Below are 15,196 nucleotides of genomic sequence, written 5' to 3'. Positions count from 1 at the left end.
TATCCTTCTTTGATTTATGCAATACATGCAATATTGTCTTCATGTAATATTGTTAGAGTGTCTTTGATAGAGGATAATTCACAAAACTCTCAAATATGCTTTATCATAGATCTTAACCATACACATTCACAACTAGATTCATAAATTGCCAAAATTTATGAATAATTTGAGGAAGTAGCTACCATTGTTTGCTTAACCGATCTCCATGATATTGCAACACTCCCATAAGTAAATACATCACTTATATAAGATTGAGCTTTATGAGGATCTAAAAGATATCTTGCATTTGCATACCCAATTAATTGTAATTTTGATTCTTTTAAATAATATAACCCCATGTCACTTGTTCCACAAAGGTATCGTAATATATGTTTAACCCCATTCCAATGTCTTTTAGTTGGGGTAGAATTGTATTTTGCTAGTAAATTGATAGAGAAGGCTATATTTGGTCTAGTATAATTTGTAAAATACATCAGTGCACCAATTGCATTGAGATATGGTACTTCTAGAACAAGTCATTTTTTATTTCCTCCTTTAGGATGAAACGGGTCTTTGTTCACTTCAAGTGAATGAACAACCACGAGGGAATTGAGTAGATGTGATTTGTCTATAAAAAAAAGTGCTTTAATATTTTCTCTATGTATGTTAATTGATGGACTAAAACGCCATTTGAACAATGTTCAATCTGCAAGTTGAGATAATATTTTTTTTTCTCATATCTTTCATTTTAGATCCCTTCTTTAAATAATTAGTTGTTTTATGAGTTCTTATAAGATTAAAATCATCCACACATACCTTCTTTTAGAAGATTTTCACTAAGATGATTACACCACTTACATTTGAATTGCTTCAATCCATATAAGGATCATTATAGCTTGATTGCATACATGCTTTGAGGTTTTGAATAATTTGCTTTGAGGCATTTTAAATTCTTCAAGAATTTCACGCATTTGAGATTTTAATTTATTTGCTTTAAACAATCAAAATCCTTCAAGGATTTTGTAGACCCTCCATTTTGTACTCCTAGCACATGCCCTATTAGGTACTTGTTCGGTACTTTACAGCAATTCCCTGGTGGCCCATTACTACTTGTGTAGCCTATCTTTTCTAAGTCACCTTGGGGATTTTGGTTGAGGGATTTATCTAACCCCATTGTTACTCTTGGTAGGCCTAATTTAAACTTAGGCCTACTTAGGCACCCTAGGCCTATTTAGATGTACTTGGCCCATTAGGCACCACCTTAGGTCACTTAGGCACTTTTAGACTCACTTTTTATGACTTATATGATTGCATGGCCTACATGACTTGTGTGGCTTGTATGACTTTCTTTATTATTTTTATTTTATTTTATTTTATCTCATTATATTATAAGTTTTCTAACTCATATTTCTTGGCTTTTTTTTGCATGAGGAAATGAGCTGCATCTATTTTGGAAGGAGGATCACCAGAATTTTTGAAAAATGAAAGTGGTTGTGTAATGGAAAATCCATGAAAAATTACGAACCACACGTGAAAGGCCGCACATACATGGAAGAAAAGGGATGCGGTTGCACCTAGATGGAAAGAGGAGATTACAGCTAACATAAAAAAGAGATTTTCCAAAAGCAGGTATGAGTGATGGGTGAGATTTGATTCTCCATGAGTTTGAGGATGGCAAGAGTTCGAAAAAAAAAAAAGACAACATGCTGCCATCTTTGAAAGAATGAGTAAATATATGAAGTGAACACGCAAGGATAGAGGGGGGATTTGATTATTCAGAATGACACAGATTTTAACAGATATCATAGCTACAAGAAAGTAGAGGAAGTTGCAACACCGGCGAGCATCCCAAAAATAGTTAACAGTTGTTGTCGTCTAGGATTTATTTTACCTTTCTTTTCTCTCTCTAAGCCCATGCACCTCTTTGCCTTCTCTAGTATCCAAACCTTTCTTTCTCATCTATCTGCCAATCTATGTCATAGCTGCCACAAGTCATTGATTTCTATAGGGTTTAATTTCATTGATTTGGGGTGGAATTCAATTTGGGAAATTGCGAAGATTCCCGGCGGTGGAGCTGCAGTGGAGGTTTAGATCCATTGCAGTCGGAGATTACTGGATTTTCTACAGAGCGTCAACCTAAAGCCTTCCAAACCAACCTTGATGATCTGCGCCACCTATTGTCACGCCCCAAGACCCACTCCAAGGGCGTGACGGTCATTTCACACTTCAAACCCGAAGGCTTACAGTGTAACCTGACCCAAACAATTATCTTGTAATTGGAAGTTACCAATTACCAAGTACTTGTTCAGAGTAGCGAAACAAAATCTAAAATCCTGAAAATTCGATTTCAACACTAAAACATCCACTATCCAAAATCCATTGTCCAAAAAAAAATTGCAAACTTAAACAATTCAAGTACTAAAACAAACTTCAAAATCTCCAAAACTCAACTTTGAACTAACATAAAATTTAAAGGATCAATATCCAAATAGCTTCCAAATACCAAAAGATCCAAATGAACATAACTAAAGTTAAACAAAATCCAACATAAAATCCTAAGTCAAATCCTAATGATGACCATTCCTCAGCCTAGCCATCACTCCTCACCCGAACTAAGAGTACCTGAAAAATTTTCAACAATTGGGAATGAGCTCATAGCCCAATAAGGAATATTAATGCAGTTCATGGATCAAATATTTTCATTTCAAATAGGAGATATCATTTTTTTTTCTCATCAAATATCAGAGTTTCAAGAATACTATATATTCAAAATTCAACCAACCATTTTCATATCAAATTCAAACACTTTCACATAAGATTCAATCAAATCCATTCAATTTTCATTACTCTGGTTATCAAATATCAAATGCCCAATTAGGTGGGACTTTTCAAATGGGTGGCTAGCCTCAAATTGTTCCTGGTGGAAGGAACCAAACACTACTAGTCTAAAATTTATTTATTTATTTATTTATATAAAATTAACCTTAGCCTAAAATCGAAACCTTCCAGAAATCTTTTTTTTCATCTAATAAAACTTAAGATCTCCCAAATTCCAACAATAAAATCAAAATCTTAATTTTTTTTTATTTTGATATTAAAATGAATTAAAAATAAAATAAACTAACCCTAATCTAGATTTGGGTTTTCCAAAAGATATCTGATGTGTTTGAAATTAATCAATGAATCTAAAATATTAAACTAGGGGTTAGAATCTTACCTATAGAGATCTGTTCTTCAACCTTGAAATCTGACTCCAACCTACGTTCTCTGAAATTCTGCGAACAGGAACTCTATTCAGAAAAGAACAGGAAAAACAGAATTTCTAATTTATACCTAGGGTATTTATTCATAAAATTACACTTTTACCCCTCTTCCACTTTATTAAATTAATTAATTAACTAATTTAATTATTATTAGTAATTTCCTAAATTACCCTTAAAAAAAAATACTTGGGCGTTACACCTATGGCTTCATCTCCAATACAATCTAGTGAGTGTCATCATATGCTCCGCTATTCTAGTCTCTGCAACGACCGTCTACATCACGAGACCTCCTCGTTCTGTTTTCCTCGTCGATTATGCGTGCTACCGGCCTCCCGATCACCTCCAAGTCCGATTCCAACAGTTCATGGACCACTCCAGACACACCGACGACTTCACCAAGTCGACGCTCAAGTTCCAGCACAAAATCTTGGAGTGCTCTGGCTTCAAGAAAGAAACTTATGTGCCTTAAGCAATGCACTGCCTCTCCCACGCCCCTCGATGTTGGCGGCCCGAGAGGAGGTTGAATATTTGGTGCTTTGGATGCTCTGTTTTCTGATACTTGTATTAATTCTAAGCACATCGACATTCTTTTTGTGAACAGTAGTTGGTTTAATCCCACGCATTCTCTCTCTGCCATGATTGTGAATAAGTGCAAATTGAGGGGTAATATTAGGAGTTTTAATCTAGGGGGTATGGGATGTAGTGTTGGAGTCATTGCAATTGATCTCGCTAGGGACTTGTTACAAGTTCATAGGAATACTTGTGCTGTTGTTGTCAGCACTGAGAACATCACTCAAAATTGGTATTTTAGGAATTACAGGTCCATGTTGATACCCAATTGTTTGTTTCGGGTTGGAGGTGCTGCCATTTTACTTTCTAATAGGTATAGGGACAGGAGGCGGGCCAAGTACGGGCTTGTTCATGTCATGAGGACACATCGTGGAGCTGATGAGAAGGCATTTAGCTGTGTTTACCAGAAGCAGGATGATGTAGGGAAGATGGGTGTTTCACTGTCAAAAGATCTCATGGAAATTGTAGGAAAGGACGCCCAAAATTTTTGGAGAGCAGTAGAGGGATTCAGAGAGGGATGGGGTTGCCACTTGGACGCATCAAGAGAGAATTTTTTTTTTTCACTTCACAGGTTAGTTTTCAATATAGCATTTTTATTTAGCCTAGTTTTTTTTAAAAAAAAAAAAATTAATTCAATAGTTTAATTAATTCTCTGTGATAAAGTTTATATTATTATTTTTTTTAATCCCAAATTAGTTTAGTTTTAGTCTACTTTTTAGTTTAAGTGTGTTAGTGATTTTAATTCATTAGTTTAAATAATCATGTCAAATAAAGTTTATGTTTTTAATTTTAGTTAGTTTGGTCTTAATTTGTTTTAGTTTAAATGCATTTTTAAATTTTAATTCATTAGTTTAATTAATTTTATTAGATAAAGTTAATATTTTTTAAATTTCAATTTAGTTGAGTTTTAATTTAGTCTATAGTTTGAATGTGTTTGTGATTTTAATTCAATTGTTTAATTAAACCTCTTAGGTAAAGATCTTGTTTCTAATTCCAATTTAGTTTAGTTTTGAGTTACTTATTTATTAATTTGTTTTAGCTTAAATGCATTTTTATTTTTAATTTGATAGTTTAATCAATCTTATTAGATGAAGTTGATGTTTTTAATTCCAATTTAATTTAGAATTAATTTATTTTTTAGTTTAGCTTGAATGAGCTTGTGTGTTTCCGATTTCGTTAATTTTGATTTTAATCCCTTTATATTAAATTTTGTAGTTGATTATAATTTTAGTTAATTAATTTAGTTAATCACGTGTTATTATTTTCATGTTTTAAGTATGGTAATTTTAATTTTGATCCATCAATATTTGGTTTGAGTGTTTTTAGAGTTTTAGTTAATCCATTTAGTCAATCACATGTTATTATTTTTACGTTTTAAGTATGGTAATTTCGGCTTTGATTCATTAATATTTAGTATAAGTTTTTTGGAATTTTAGCTAATCAATCTAGTTAATTACATATTATTGTTTTCATATTTTCAAGTTTGCTGAACTTTGGTTTTTGATTTATCAATATTTTGTTAGAGTGTTAGTTTACTTTAATTGATCTCATGTTATTATCTCCATATGTTAAGTTTGTTGGTTTTAATCCTTGATTGGTTTCTATCTTAATTCTTGCGCTTCTTGAAATCTAGATGTTAGTCTTGGATAATGTTTTTGTTAGTTTGTTTGATTTGGAAGTCATTAGTTTGTTGTCTTAGTGATTGTTGGTCAAATCCCTTTTTTTGAAGGCCACTGGAAACCCATGAAGGTTGGCCCTACTCTCACCACTTTAATTGACATGGTTGTCTAGAACTTTATTTTGTGATTTTGTTTTCTTTTTGGGTTGCCTATGTTTGATGCTTGAATATTGTCCTTTGTAAATTATTCTTTTCCCTTTTTTTTAAACCTTTTCTAAAATGTTCATCCTTAAAGTTCATTTCGAAAATTCATTTAGAGTCCTTAGAATAAAAAATCTCATTTTCTTAAAATAATATGCAACCATGTTTTGATCGGTTCGCATATTTCTTAGTTTTCAATAAAACTACGGTTTTGAGTAAGACACGAATCCAAGCTTGTGGTCCCAATTAAATGGGATAATTCTAGGCTAGATTTGTGTCAACATAAAAGAATCTTTTCAAAACTCATCTTTGCTACTTGTTGTAATCATATCTGTCTATTTTTTAGGAATTATACACCCAATATAAGTGATAATTGATGATTTCGTATACTTTGATCATTTTTTCTATGCTAATTAGATAACAAGCATGCTAGGTTTTCCTTATTTTATTATTTATTATCTAACCCCTCATGTCTTACGAAAGCACATTACAAGTTATCTATGCTATCCAGGTACGCCCCCTATCATGGGTGTCTTGATATATATGCTTCATTGTTCAATTATTTTTTATAAAGCACATGTTGGATGATATATTATTTGAACTAACTTTGATGTCTTGTGATAGTGCTTAAAAAGTAGTCTAGGTACACACACTAAATCTTCTTTATGATTTGTGATTGGTTTTTTTTTTTTTTGTTTAGCATGCTACTTTTTGAAATCACCTTAGTCTACCTAGATACCCTCAATCAACCAATTAATTGCCCCAATTCCCTCAACTTAGTCAGTAGAGACCGTTGTTGGGTTTAGAGGGGTGCTACCTTTTAGAGGTACCTTCCCAATAGGTAACCTGATCTCCAGACCAAGACTCGGGTTTTTCAAAGACATGCTTTTCCAAAAAACTATGGAGTCACTTCTTTAGGGTTTTCTTTCTTGTTTTATTTTTCCTTTTAAAATAAAATAAAATAAGTGGCGACTCCGACATTTTTCCAAAATTAAATTTTCACGACATAAAAGCGAGTCTCACCGATCAAGTGGGAACGCACGTGAAAAATGCGTGTCCACAAATTGGCGACTCCACTGGGGGCTTTGAAGATCAAGCTTGAACACTAATTGAGAAAAATATGGCATTTAATTGGTCGATTATAGGGTACCTCCTTTTTTGAGGAAGGTGATTTAGTTTATTTGCTTGATTAGCTTGCTATCTTAACATGTTTGATTGCCTTGAATGATCACTTAACTACTTTGTTCACTCTAGCATGATTCGCCCTCACATATGTTAGATAGGACTTTGATTGTTTGATATTTATCTGCTTCGCATGACTGCTTGTTGCATGACAACCCTTTCTCTTGCATGATTGTATGATTGTTTGTCTTTGTTCACTATCTCACTTTATATCTTAGGCTTTTTTGATGCACCCACATCCTTCACTGTACACTTTAGATTATCCTTGAGTGTTGAGATATGAGAGAGCCTTCACCATTAAAAAAACACCCTAGGAATGCGAGGAAGCACATGTGTGGAGGTGGTGACCACCTTGCATGTAAGCACCCCGTCTCCTTGGAGGCGTGCAAGGGTTGTGTACCGCCGAAGGGTACGATCGTTTCTGCTAGGGATCCTTTAACCCACCCATTTTATCTTATAGAGCCACGTCAACCTTGTAGGTTAGCCTAGACCCAATGATTACTACTCAAAAAGTGTTATTTCATAGCTTGTAACTAACTCTTTTAAACACTTTTGAGTAGTAGTTATCACCTTTTAACCCAATTAACATATTAAGGACCCTTGCAATCAATTCTAATCAAATTGTGTTAAGTTTTGGTGTTTTGATAGCTTTTTTATCACCAAAGCAATCTGAGATTGAGGAGAGTTATTTGGAATCCATGGTAAAGCAATGGAAAGCTTAGAAACATGAAGAGCCGAAGCTTTGAAGTCCTTTGCCATAAGAAAATCCAGAATACAAGGAGTGTAGGAATTCCATCCGGCTGCCGCCACTTTATACTCGGCTGCCGCCATTTGCACCCGGATGCACGCCGCCATTTGCACCCGGATGTGCGCTGCCATTATACTCGGCTGCCGCCATTTGCAACCGGATGTGTGCCGCCATTTGCACCCGGCTGCCATCATTGCATCCGGTTGTCGCGCACTTCCACCCGGATGTTCACATCCGGAATTCTGACGCCGGATGGGAGAGGAAGGCGTTTCAACTTCTCCGGTTGGATATATCTGGATCCTCTGAAGCTTCCCGACATGTGCCACCAACATTTTGAGATATTATTTTGCACAGTGCTATGGTGTTCTCCTGAAGCTTCCAGATATTTGCGACCGACACTTTGGGATATTTTGCTTTAGATATTTTATGTCTAAATTCCCAAAGTCTCCTTGTAACCCACCAATGATAGGATTCCTTAGTTATTAAGTTTGGAAAAAGGGTAAATAAGCCCTTATATATAGTTTGTAATTTCCTTTATAGAAGGGATCGAAAATATATCGATCTATCCTTTGTACAGTTTTGGGAAGGAAGTAAAATACAGAGCACTTGCTTTGCTTTTGTTTTCTCATTCTTTTTATTTCTAGCCAATCAAACTCTGAGGATTTTTCCTAAGAGGATGAGAGGCTAGACTCTTCGTCTCTTGGAGTGAGGAAAGCTGGGTAAGTTTCCACATCCATAAATTGGAAGTTTTGTTGTTTTAGTTTTTAATGAAGAGAAAGTGTGACCCATTAATGGTTTTTATCTTTTTAGTTAACTTAAAACGCCATTAAATCACCTGGGCCAACACTTGATAAGGCAAGTGATCTCCATCCATTGAGATGCACTAGTTTATCTCTTGCGAGCCTTTGGGAAGTGGTTTGAAGGTAGGATTTTCTAGAATAGCCAACACTTGATAAGCTTTTGGACTCCACGGAGACATCCATTAGTTATCTCTTGCGAGCTTTTGACAGGAAGTCCAAGGTTAAAGATCACCTAGAATGGCAAGTGCTAGGTGAGAGATATGAGCCATTACAAGGTGCATCAGTGAGAGGGATTTAGTGTTTGAACCCATTAAAGGGAAGCATCTGTACCACACCGGTTCGGGAAATAACTATATGTTAAATCCCCAATGTGAGGAAAATAAACAAGTGACCGGAACTTTCCTTTTTGTACAAGGAATCTGAGCCTAGTGATCTAAACTCCAAGAAACACTTTTCTTTGTAAGTAAAATTAGTTATTATTTTTGGTTAGCTTAAAACCAACCTTTTCTACCAAAAATTATGTTTTCTTTTAAAGCTAACCTTGAAATGAAAAGGCACCAATTCTGCTTTGAATTAATATCATTTGTGAAGTGAAAACTCATCCCAGTGAACGATCCTAGAGCCACTATGCTATAGTAGCTTTATCTTTTCTATCCTAGTACATGGTGTAATAGGTTATAAATTTTGTTGATTACTCCCTCAATCAAGGAGTAGAAGCTGGACATGAATCAGCTGATACACCGACTGGGCATGAATCACCCAATTAAGATTTCACTCCTACACGTGGATGCATCTATGGACCTTTAAAGCTACCTTGGTCATAATTGGGTTCAGTTATCCTCTTCATGGTCCTCTTTTGGTGTGATTAGAGATTGGTACATGTTTGAGTTTCAGTTGGGCCACCTTTCTGCATTGTGATTAGTATATTTCCATCTCTCCTGAGCTTCATTCATGTCATTTCTCTCTTCGTGTCTTTGTACCTTATAGGAGTGTTATTTGTTTCAATTTGGATTCAACTTCTTAGATTAGAGTTAGAAATAAATTGATTAGGATTTCAAAGCAATCAGGTACAGATCCTCGACATGTTACAGTTGACCAACTTATAGTCACCATGACTCTATTTAGGAGGGATTAGCAGGTTTGAGCCAGAGGATTGATGGATAGTGAGATAGATAGCATCCAATTTAGGATGAGATGTCGTGTGATTCATTGCCTCCCACTCCCACCACCTAGTTAGCTAGTGACATCGTACATATGATGAGTTTAGTGGATTATGGGTCAAAGTTTATTAGATGAGAATTCTTATAAAGGATGTTAGTTTTTCTATAAAATGGAGATTTGATTGACATGGTTTTCTTCATGATGAGCCTAAGATGGACATATTGGACGATGGTTGGATGGTTAACACATATTAGCCAGGGATAGTTCACTCTCTTGATATGCTTAAGATCTTCATCATTGAGAGTTCAAAAGAGATTCAGTTTATTTATGTTGGGGCATCCCACTTATGTTGATGATATGTTTGAGGACGGTGTTAGCCTAGTTATGGTCATGGAGATTCATATATTCCAGGAGACTAGGGATTTACTTGGAATACACCACATGTCATTAGAGAGTTGACCCTAGAGAGGAAATATGATTGACATTTGAGAAGTATTACATTTGAGACCATGGTCGCAGGATGGGCGGCCATCATTTTGGTTAGCCTCACACCTTATCACCTTTATTTATATATTAGATCGTTGCTAGCCCATTGAGCCTCATATGTTATGCTATATCATTTTCTTTTCTATAGCCTTGATTACCATTTCTACACTCGAGTTGGGGCCCTTTGATGTATATTCATGCTTTGCTAGGAAAGTCTCATGAGCCTTAGACTTATAGGCCTATCTTCTCATTCTTGTTACCATATCCTTATCACTTCGTTTGTTCTATATTACTATTATCACGTTTTCATTCTCTTTCTTGCTTTTATGATTATTTGTTTCATCTTATCTCTCCTCTTCTTTGGGTTGATGATTCTTCACATCTTGGTGAAAAGAGGGTAGTCATATCACTCCATTCATCCCACCATCTAGCATTGATTCAAAGATTTTAGTTTGAGAGGTTGTCTCGTAGGATGGGATTCATGTATTAATCAGTGATTTGAGAGAGTTTGTTTGTTCCTTCTATCTTTCCCATTAGAGTTCGATTTATTGATGATCAGAGCATGTGCATTCAAAAAAGAAAAAAAATGCAATGATATGTTTGTGTATGGTATCTTGCTCCATTGGGCACTTATGTTACCTTTTGAGGTCTGTTTATTGGGTATATTTGTCATTGTGGGTTTCTTTGAGATTTTCATGAGTTGTCACTCCTTGAGCCACCCTTGTTATGCATTTGGAGTGTCAAGGGTTCATGTGAGAGTTCTATGAGATGAAAAAAAAAAAACGCAATGATATGTTTGTGTATGGTATTTTGCTCCATTGGGCACTTATGTCACCTTTTGAGGTCTGTTTATTGGGTATATTTGCAATTGTGGGTTCCTGTGAGATTTTCATGAGTTGTCACTCCTTGAGCCACCCTTGTTATGCATTTGGAGTGTCAAGGGTTCACGTGAGAGTTCTATGAGATCCTACGCTTCTTGGATCATGGTTTATATGTGTTAGGTATGAGAGAAGAGTGACCTTTTACTAAGGTCTCCTGATCATTGTCTTATCCACCATTCCATCATTGGTGATATGACTTTCCTTTATTGTACTAATATGAGTTTTTCATCATTCATTCCACTTTCTCATTGCCTTCTTTTGTATCCCATTACCTCTTTCCAGATCTTCATTCCACCATTTATCCATTTCCTACATATTGATACACATTTCTGATTCGATACCTTTTGTACATCATTCACATGTTTCATTGATAGTTTGACCACTTATCCTTTCTCTTGTTTTTCCATCGACATTTCCTTTAGTTACCTTTAGGTCCATGGATCATGAGATTTTTCTATGCATTACATCTTGTACACGAGGGTATGGGTTTGATCATTGGGTATTTAAGCTTAGTTTTCCTTCATTTCTTTCATCCTATCACCTTGGCCTACGTTATGTCCTGTGTCTTAAGACCACCTTGAGGCCATGAGATCAGATGCTATCTTTGACAGCCTCTACGTAGGTTGATGTTTGGGATTTGGTTGATATATAGACGTCATCCCATTTCTTCTTATGGGAGATGCTTTTTTTAAGCTTGGAGGTGATTTAGTGATGGATATGCAGACGATTGCTTCATTTTATGGATGATATTTGATGCTATTCGGATTTTCATTCTATTGTGCATCAACTATCATACTGGGGTATATTCCCCTTTCATTTAGTTGAGATGAGCCCTTAGAGGAGCACTTTCTTTGAGCCTAGGCATTTCCATCGATAAGAGATCCCTAGTGGAGTATGTTGAGGTGATATCAATTCTAGTGGAGCATTGTTGAGCTCATTGACAATTTTCATGATTCTAGATTCCATTTACGGAGTATTTATGAGATAGACTGGTGGATCATTACTGAGTTGGTGACAGTTTTTCAGTGCAGTGTATAGATCTTATATACTGGGGCATATTTCCCTATTTTGAGGTCACTAGATTCCTATAAGATTTAGTTAGGGATTCATCAGAGACGTGCTTCTACTCTCTAGATTATCATATTCGTCATCATTTTGGTTATTCCTTTGAGATTAGATTTAGAGTGTCTCCATTGAGGCATTGGTTGATACTTCATTCTGATTTCTTAGTGGATTATTGTTGAGCTAGAGACAATTGATTGATGATATTGGATTCATCCTTTTGATTGTGCATCAGATATCCACACTGGGGCATATTTCCCATTTTCTCCGAGGTTCCTAGTTGTTGTTAGACGGTATGGTTATCCCTATTTATGGTTATAGAGATGTTTGATTGATTTTGACATATTCTTTATTATACATCAGATATCCATACTGGGGCATATTCCCTTCTCCTTGATAAGATTGTGTTTAGGCAATAGTACGAGGATGGATGATAGGTGTTGGTTGTTTACCTCATGACTTTGACATCAGATCTTATACTAGAGCATATTTTCCCATTTTCTTTAAGTAACCTTGAGATTAGGACAACGGCCAACTTGGTTTTAGATTGAGTACTAGTCTAGAGCTTCCGATGATTGACTATATCAGGACCTCCCTACATTGATTTGTTGAGATAGAGATGGATCACATCAGGTTTCTCTTGAGGAACATGGGTGGATCCTTTAGCCAGATGCTCATGAGATAGATTGTTTTTGCCATTGTTGTCTTGTAGATTGGGTTATCCAGACGAGCAGTATTTTTGGACACTTTGAGATTTTCTTTTAGATGAGTCGCGATATACACTCTCCGAGATTTACCTTTTGAGATTCGTTGACAGAGCAGTTTTTCAAACACAGAGAGTTCTTTCAATCTATATTTTTTAGAGGTTTGTCGTGATGCATCGATTTCTGACCCATTGATTCCAGTAGATGATTGATTTACTAGTTGTTTCAACAGTGTGAGTACCCCAGATACTGAAGCATATTTCCCTTCTTCAGTTCAGTAGTCCGACTCTTAGCATTTTGAGTATACAACTTTAAGCCCATTTACTTTCTAGCCACTTTCAAGTTGGTCTTCTTTATCTGTTCCTTCTAGGTCTTGAGTCTCATAGCCCTGAGCTATCCATTCCTTCTAAACCCTAAGTCTTATAGCCTTAAGTTATCCTTTCCTTCTAGACCCTAAGTCTTATAGCCTTAAGCTATCCTTTTTCTCTTAGGCCCTGAGCCTTGTAGCCTTGAGCTATCATTTCCTTAAGACCAGGAGTCTTTCCAGCCCAGAGCTGAGCCTTCATCATTTGGTCACCCATGAGTGGTTTGACCTGGAGTTTGCATATCGCATTCTCCTTCTAGCTTATCAGTCATAGAGCTCGGACCTCATAGCTCTGAGCTATTCATTGTAACCCTGAGTTACTCATTGCATCATGACTCGGAGTCATTCATGTCATCCATAGCCCTAAGCTATTCATCATAACCCTGAGTTACTCATTGCATCATGACCCAGAGTCATTCATAGCATCCCGACCCTTGAGCTCACGATCCAGAGTCGTTAGCATCCTTCATATCCCTGAGATGTTTCATTTTCATCATTCTAGCCACTTGAGAGTGGCCTTGACCTGACACCATGAGCCGGAAAGCATCCTAATCGACCATCCATTTAGAGCCCTAAGCTCACAACCTAGATTCATTCTTCTTATTTATGACCCAGAGTCATTCTTTCCATTTAGAGCCCTGAGCTCACGACCCAAAGTCGTTCTTCTTATTTATGACTCAGAGTCATTATTTCCATTTAAAGCCCAAAGCTCACAACCTAGAGTCCTTTTTCTCATTTCTGACCCAAAGCTCACGACCTAGAGTAGTTTTTCTCATTTATGACCCAGAGTCATTTCTTTTCCATTTAGAGCCCAGAGCTCACAACTTAGAGTTATTTTTCTTATTTATGACCTAGAGTCATTTTTTTTCCATTTAGAGTCTGGAACTCACGACTTAGAGTTGTTTTTCTCATTTATGACCTAGAGTCATTTTTTTTTCCAATTAGAGCCTAGAGCCCACGACCTAGTGTCGTTTTTCTCATTTATGACCCAAAGTCATTTCTTTTCCATTTAGAGCCTAGAGCTCACGACATATAGTCGTTTTTTCTTATTTATGATCCAAAGTCATTTCTTTTCCATTTAGAGCCTAGAGCTCATGACCTAGAGTCATTTATTTTCCATTTAAAGCCCAAAGCTCATGACCTAGTCATGACCTAGAGTAGTTTTTCTCATTTATGACCTAGAGTCATTTATTTTCCATTTAGAGCCCAGAGCTCACGACCCAAAGTCATTTTTCTCATTTATGACCTAGAGTCATTTCTTTTCCATTTAAAGCCCAGAGTCATGCTTTCCACATAGAGCCTTGAGCTCACACCATAGAGTTGTTCTATTTTTGTGATGGCAACCCCGTGTTCCGAGCTTACTCTCGTCGTGTGCTAGAACAAAATTTCTAGTCATTTTCTTTTAGTTCTTCGGTATAGTTCACTTTGTTCCACTCATTATTCGTATTTTTACTCACATTCCCTACACTCATGATCACTACCGAAAAGGGGCATATTTATAGACCCTCCATTTTGTCCTCCTAACACATGCCATATTAGATACTTGTTCGATACTTTACAACAATTCCCTAGTGGCCCATTGCTACTTGTGTAGCCTATCTTTTCTAAGCCACTTTGGGGATTTTGGTTGAAGGATTGATCTAACCCCATTGTGACTCTTGGCAGGCCTAATTTAGACTTAGGCCCACTTAGGCACCCTCGGTCCATTTAGATGCACTTGGCCCATTAGGCACCACCTTAGATCACTTAGGCACTTTTATACTCACTTTTTATATGACTTGTATGATTACATGGGCTAGATGACTTGTGTGGCTTGAATGGCTTTCTTTGTTATTTTTATTTATTTTTATTTTATCTCATTATATTATAAGTTTTCTAACTCATATTTCTTGGCTTTTTTTTGCATGAGGAAACGGGCTGCATCTATTTTAGAAGGAGGATCACCAGAATTTTTGAGAAATGAAAGTGGTTGTGTAATGGAGAATCCATGAAAAATTCTAGACTACACGTAAAAGGCCACACATACATGGAAGAAAAGGGATGCGGTTGCACCTAGATGGAAAGAGGAGATTACAGCTCGCATAAAAAAAAGATTTTCCAAAAGCAGGAACGAGTGATGGGTGGGATTTGATTCTCCATGAGTTTCAGGATGGCAAGACTTCCCAAAAAAGAGACAA

General features: G+C 36.2%; 1 pseudogene; it reads left to right on the top strand.

Moving 5' to 3' along the window:
* The first annotated feature begins 3,441 nt into the window (after positions 1-3,441).
* On the top strand, positions 3,442-12,348 carry LOC100258270 (3-ketoacyl-CoA synthase 9-like; annotated as a pseudogene).
* The last annotated feature ends 2,848 nt before the right edge of the window (positions 12,349-15,196 follow it).

Source organism: Vitis vinifera, chromosome 19 (assembly GCF_030704535.1).
Source record: "Vitis vinifera cultivar Pinot Noir 40024 chromosome 19, ASM3070453v1".
NCBI classification, from domain to species: Eukaryota; Viridiplantae; Streptophyta; class Magnoliopsida; order Vitales; family Vitaceae; genus Vitis; species Vitis vinifera.
This window is presented reverse-complemented; position numbering and strand designations above follow the sequence as displayed.